Genomic DNA, 7,461 nt, shown 5'->3' with positions numbered 1-7,461 from the left:
GATTACAACAACGTCTAAGAGTACAAAGGTCTCTTAGCCCTCTCAAGTCTATAGTCTTCATAAGTCACTTGAGGAATTGTACAACAACTATTATATAAATAGAAGAAGGTGTTAAGTGCTTCTAGGTAAGCAAAATGAACACAATAAGAACAATTGAATCTCACACTAAGAGCAACAACTCGTGTGAATATGTGGAGCAAGAATTAGTGAATAATTGAATTTTGATCAACAAAATTCTTGTTGAATAACTTCGTGTATTGGTATGATCATGGTTAGACCTCTTTATAGTGCTTGGAGATGATATTGTTGGATGAATAATTGATGTTGATATCTTGCCAATGATGGGACTTAATTGACATTAAGTTTATTGTCATTTCCATGGCAGTTTAGGAGAGTACTAAATTTTATCCATATATAAATTTATACCCTTTTTGGAATACTTCGTTATTAATTCTTGATCTGATTTATTTAGTGAGAATCAGAGTGCGCGGAATTCAGATACTTCACTCAGATCTTGTATTCTTCAGATAGTTGCCTGATGTTTTCATTAGAAGTTCTTGACTGATCTTTAACTTGATGTTCATCAGATGTAGTGATCCTTAGAGACTTCAAATGAGGGATTCTTCAAATACAGAATGTCAGAGTCTTGAGTCGTCAGAGCGAACACTTTTAGCTTTCAGTCAGTTGTTCTGGACTTTTTTTATGTTTAGAGTTTATTACATCAGATGCATTTAATGTTAGAGCCCTGCACACTTAGAGATTTTTATTAGGGTACCAAAACGTGTCATCCTTTATTATCATCATAACTTAAGAATAAATTGCAAAACCAAAATCTTATTCTAACAGACCCAACTCCAAGTTGATACCTCCTGCGAAGTCTTTTGATCTCTCCTTCATAGTTTCTCTTCATGACATCCTTCTCCATCACGAGTTGATCTGCAATTCCTTTCCAAATACCAGAAGTAGGAAGATGAGTAGATGATGAACTGTTAGAGGAAAATAAATCCTCTTGGTTCCTTGACCTCTCAATAGCACGTTGCTCAAGTAACTCTATCCAGTCATCATTTTCCTTCAACTGCTTCTGCAATTCTATCTTCCTGATATTTGAAGCGTGAAACTTGTCTTTCCAAGCCTCCTTCTCTTGCTTTATCCTATCCAAGGCTTCTTGCAACTCCTCTATGCCTTCAATATGAATACTGGTTGGTTTGGCCACTACTAAGTACATAGGTCTCTCATATGCGTATGACATCTTGAATTCTTTTGCTCTCCTCTTCACCTAAATAATGTAAGGCTCCAAAGCTACATAATTCTTCAATCCAAGCTCACTTTCTCCTTTCCTATGAATATTGTGCCAAGCATGCACCATCCTAGCCTTCAATCGTTGAGTGTTTTTCCCTTCTTGGAAAAATAAACCTTCTAACAAAGTGTTATTAGGTTTGTCCTTCATAGCGAACCCAAGTTGACGTCTTGCCAAAGTCGGATTGTAGTTGATTGCTCGTTGTGTACCAAGAAGAAGCACATTAGAGAACTCCCCATAACTATCAATAATCTTGATGTTATCATATACAAAAGAATACCAATTTATATCATCATTGGTGAGAGGCATAAGTATTTGAGACTATCTTAAACAACCATTGTTTTCTATGAAGACATGAGACTACGGCAAGTGTGAAATAAATCACTTGTATAATAAAGGTGCACAACAAATAATAGTTTCGTTTCCCTTAGAAGTCCTATGATGAATGGAGAAACAGGTGTCGCCAAGCAAAGTAGGAATAGGATTCCCAACCAAAAAGATCTTAATAGAAATAACATCAACAAAGTTGTCAATGTTGGGAAACAAGACAAAACCATAGATGAGTAAGGCAAGAATGGTTTCGAAGGCCACCATGCTATCAGCATTAACAAAAGAAAAAGCCCTCTCGATCAAAATTTTTGAAGTCAATCCTATGATACCTCCTTTGACAGTGATATTAGCATCGAAGTCATATTTCATCAGGTGAATAGCTCCAACAATAACTAGAGACTCCAGAATCCCTTCCAACCCAAAAAGAGGAACCCTATCAGAAACTGGTGTACCCAAAAGATAAGCATACTCCTTCATGGTAGGCAACAACTGATAATCGGGGAAAGTGAAGCACCGGTAGAAGGGATCATAGAATTGAACCAGAATACAAAGAAGACTGTCCTCAACATCAGTAGATAGAACAAACAAAAGTCTTCCAAAATGGTCTCTGAAATCCTTAAGATCATCCACAAAAGATGCTAGCTTTCTCAATTCCTTAAGATCGGGACATCTGAAAATGTATTTCTGATTATTCCTTCTTCCAATACCCATGGTCAAAATATCTGCGATATTTGCAAAGAGAATCTCTAAGTTCCTTGAAAATTGATAAAAAAAATGCCAATACAATGAGTGCATGATGCAACAACCATAAACAAGATCACACAAGGCACGCAAGCAAGGTCCAAAGGTTCAAAGACACGAGCATGAAGCCAAGGGTAAGAACCAAACCACAAGGTATGTACTAAGGGTATAATCACCTGTAGAACAAGGTTCTAAAAAGTTCCCAGAGTCATAATTCCATCTTTTGGATATTACTGGCTTAAACGACTACTCGCCAACCAATAATATTCTCAAGAAAAACTCGTCAGAGTGTAGTATCGCGTAACAACTAATTCAAGTCTACACCTAAATAGCCACCGCACTACATCCTAAAATTACAAGATGGGTTAAGGGTTCTAAGTTCCTCAGCTTCTCGGTCTCCCAGGTCGGAAAAAGTAATGTATATCACGATTACTCATAAGACATCAGTAATCCCAAAAGTGCCTCCACTGAGCGGGGGATCTCAAGTCATCTCATTAAGGATTAACTCCACATAAGCCAAACAAGACTATACGACCCTCCTATCATAAGAGCACTCAAGTACGGGTATAGGACTTATCTCACCATACAGAGATAACCAAGCACCCAAACAGAATAAATAATAACAAACAACAGCAAACATAACATACAAATACACAAAGATAGGCTAAACCCACTAAGGACTACTCCCCAGCAGAGTCACCACTTTTTTGTAGAGGTAAAAAAATTAAGATTTATCTATTGATTACTTAACTCACAAAGCAAGAGTCGCCATCGCGCTTTTATTATTTCTAAAGGAAAGCGAAAAAGAATGAACAAAACCCAAATAAGTTTTAAAATAAAACTAACAAAAACATAGATAAGGGTTTGGGGGTTGGTTATGCAAATGGAATGTATTAGCACCTTAAACATTTATAGTACTTGTAAGACCCCAATTTTGACCCTAAGATCCCTCGTACTATTCTCATCATATGCATTAACATTGGGATCACACTTTGCCATCCTCCTTATCCCTCATTCATTAGGTTTACATTGGGAGAGATCACCAAGCACATTTGATTGTATCATACTTCATTTTTCTTTATTTACTAACCAAAATACCAAAAATAGGTCAATGTATAGTTTGTTACTTTTGCAGGTAGTGTACATGCTCACCTATGCTCTATCAAGCTCATATCTAAGGTTCAAGACCCTGAATGCAAGGAGCTCAATCAAGAAATGGTTTACTATGGCTCTAAGTATCATATATGGATCCCCATAATCTTCACATGTTATTTTGATCAAGAAATCATCAAGAGTTTGAAGCTTGTTTGCCTTGGAAACCCTAATTCATCTAGGTATCTTGTGTGACTTCTTCAACAAGTTTCTTCACCAATTGATCAAATATTTCAAAGGGCACTTCATATTTCATCATATTATGCATATATGATCCTTCATGAGTCCCAAAAGTCAAGAGAATATCAAGATAGAAAGTTGGTTCATGTTGGTTGACCAGAGGAATTCAACTGGTCAAAACTGGGGTTCCTTAGACCCTATCTCCTACAATTTTTATCATATGAAAATTATTACAAGAGAAACATTACTCTAAATGACATTCCAAACAACTTTCATGTTGAGTTCAAGAGCTATTTTTTCTTGTAAAGTCATTTTTTATGGTGCAAGAATATAGGTAATTTTGTCTAAACCCTAATTTGGAGGTCAACTTCCCAAGATCATAACTTACTAATTTTGTATGAGATGAAATCCATTCAAATTCCATGATCAATTTCAATATGTCTACGTCAACTTTAATGTTTGGAGGAAGTGCAAATTCAACTTGCAAATGCATAAGCCAAGAGGAAAACATTATAGGTCTTTTTTGGCCAATACCATTGAACAAGTGATTTTCCTCAACTTCTAAAATGCATAACTCCTTCATGATAAATCCAAATGAGGTTAAATTTGTGATCAAATTGGATATATTTGAAAGAGATACAACTTTGATGAAGGACATTTTCTCATTTGAATCCCATAGAAAAAGTTATTCAAGGTGGAAGAAGTGAACATATGGCTTGGTACTTAGAAAAAGATTTGATATGTTTGATTTTCCAAACTTCCACCTCAAAATTCATGAAGATCCAAGCTTCAAATAAACTAGTGTTCAAAATTAAAGTTGTTCCCCTTGTTCTAACCTTTCCAAAAAGTCTAAAATCATCTCATTTGGACAAAGTATGAGGCACTTGTGCATGTATTAAATTTGAAGGACCATTTGGAAGATTTCAAGTTCCACTATTCATACATGAGTGCATGGCTTCACAACATGATTTCAGCATGGCTTACCCTCATTTTGGGACCTAAGTGCATCACTTGATAGGCCTATCACATGCCCATGCAAGCATGCAAGAGAGATTTTCAAGTTTATCCAAAAATGAAAGTGTGCAAATATCATTGACATTGGCCTATAAATAGAAGCTCTCTTGCTCAGAAATAAGTACCTCGTGCGCCAGCTTTGATTCAGTAACCCTAAACCCTCACCATTAAAGGATAAGCTTGAATATTTTCTTTGAAAATCGAGTTTGAATCTCCCACTGTTTTTGAGATTGAAACTCCAAGAGTCCATCCCTTTCATTGATTCATTTCTACTCCATCAAGCATCTGAAGCAAGGCCAAGCATAATTGAGAGCAAGATTGTGCCAATCTGAAGCTCCATTGAAGGTGAATTTCCATATTTTTCCACTCTTCTATTCTCTCTTATTTGTCAACTATTCTTGTTGATTTTTGGTTGTCTAAAGTCCTACCAATGTAGGTAACAAGATTGAGTTTCTTAGAGGTCAAATCGAAGCAACTCAGATTATGATCCTCAAAATTCAACTCCCTATATCTTCCTATATACTTGAAGTTAGACAAAATTGAGGCCAGATTCGAGCTCCTGAGCATTTTTTCTTTAAATCCATGTCTTGCTTTTTCATTTTGGTGATGGTTGAAGGTGGACCAGTCCGTTGAGGTCCATCGGAGAAGAAGACCGGAGCTATGGCTCTGGCGATGTGTTGGCATGTCTCTGAACCACATGATCCATTTGAAATGTTTTAATCCTGAGCGTTGGTTTTGATTACCATGTCTGCTGCGCTGTTGACTCAAGACCACATGGAACAAGCGCTAGGGACCATCTGATCTGCCACCTCAATTAATGAGGGAGATCAGACGGTCCACGTATTTTTATAGTTTCTGATTTTCATTTTAATTGCTTTATTTTCATTAATTCATATTAATTTTAATATTGATCTAAAAAATATGGGACTTTCACCAAAAAAAATTCAAATATATTTCTCTTTCATTTTCTGAATTAAAATTATTTTTTGGATCAATATTAATACTTTTTATGATTTAATTGTTTTTATGCATATTTTTAATTGTTTAAAAATACTTTTGCATTTCCAAAAATAATGAAATTTTTTCTCCAAGGTCCTTTGACCTTGTTTAACCAGTGATTAATCTCTTGGACATTTATTTGGTGTTTTTAAGAGGTTTTAGGTTTTTGATCAAACATTATTTAATTTAATGTATTTTTAATTTATTTTTAATTGTTTAATTGTGAATAAATTGTGTTGAGCTATTTTTATTGACTTGTGAAGTTTGACTATTGTGTTTGGGCATTGGTCAAGGTTGATTTGACTTTGTTGGATTAAAATCATTGGATTTAGGGGATTGATGAAATGTACATTTCATCTCCCAAAATGAATGAATGATTTTAATTTGATAAAATCCTTCCCTTGGCCAATTTGTGTGTTGTCGCATTTCCCTTCCATATTCATCTTCAATCCCCTTCTATCTCATTCATTCCATTGACCTATGGTATCTCTCTATCCTAAGACTAATTGGTTGATAAACCAATACAAGTATGAATGAGATTAGGTCCACCCTTTTTCCATTTTCTTTTAAGTGTGGTATGTTTTAGGAGTATGATTCATTATACCATATCTCTAGCATGCATTAACATTAAAATTTCTATTGTCTGGCCTCAAATAGTTATGACTTCTACATGAGTTCAATTGCAATTGCTTAACATAGAGCTAAATTTTGACCTGAAAGCATAGCATTCTAGTAAGTGAGATTGTAATTCTCCCCCCTTTCATGGTATTGTGTGAAAACTTGGCCTTTTTTTCCTTCCTTTGGAAGATGTCTTGGTTAAAGGATCCATGCTTGTGAATAGAGGGTTGAGTGTTCTCCAAAGAATGACTTAAACAATTGAAAAGCAAAAGCAATACTAACATCTAATCAACTAACATTTGACTAACTTTTATTTTCAAGTCATTTACCTTATGCACTTTAAATTCAAGCTCTTTTATCATTTGTCATTATTCATATCATTTAACTTGTTTATTTTAATGTCATTTTTACTTTGCTCACTTGAGCCATGTATTGTGAATATATTGTGATTGTATATCCTTGTTTATGTATTTTGTTTGTGTTTGTGTTCTTAGGATCTTAATGTACATAATAACAACAAAAACCCTTAAAAAATGTTTGTGTGGATTGTTGGATTTGATTTGAGACTTGGACTTTGATCAGTGCATTTTAATGCACATTCTCCTATGTTTGTTCTTAAGCATTTCTTTGATTTCCTTTGCTTACTTTTATGTTTTATAATGTTTTGATATTTTAGTTTATTTTTATTGTTATTTAATTTTCGTATTTAATTTTCAGCTTTAGCAGTCTGCACTAAAACGATCATAATTGGAGCTCCAGTAATCTGATTAATGTGTTCTAATAATCGCCGGAAATCTAAGAGAAAGATATACAACTTTCATGTTGGAGTCGAAGTCAGATTCCGAGCACTTATTTTCCAGAATTTCATTTGAAGCTGCAGCATTAGTTTTATTTTAGTTTTGGGTTGTTAGTTTTGGGCCTTGGTTATGTATTTGACCGAGTTGGGTTGTAAACAGATTGCCTTGGTTTTCCCCTAATACCTAGCAGCCGAAAACAGAATGACAGTTTTTTACTATTCACGAAATATTTTTCTGACGCTTGAAAGAACCGTAATGGAGAACTAATCTATCCGGACGGATTCGCTATTTTCAGGTTCACTACTTTGAGATTGTTATAATTGCAATTAGAAT

The sequence above is a fragment of the Lathyrus oleraceus genome, chromosome 5, assembly GCF_024323335.1.
Source record: "Lathyrus oleraceus cultivar Zhongwan6 chromosome 5, CAAS_Psat_ZW6_1.0, whole genome shotgun sequence".
Classification (NCBI taxonomy): Eukaryota; Viridiplantae; Streptophyta; class Magnoliopsida; order Fabales; family Fabaceae; genus Lathyrus; species Lathyrus oleraceus.
The sequence above is the reverse complement of the archived record's forward strand: the minus strand, read 5'-3'. Positions refer to the sequence as shown.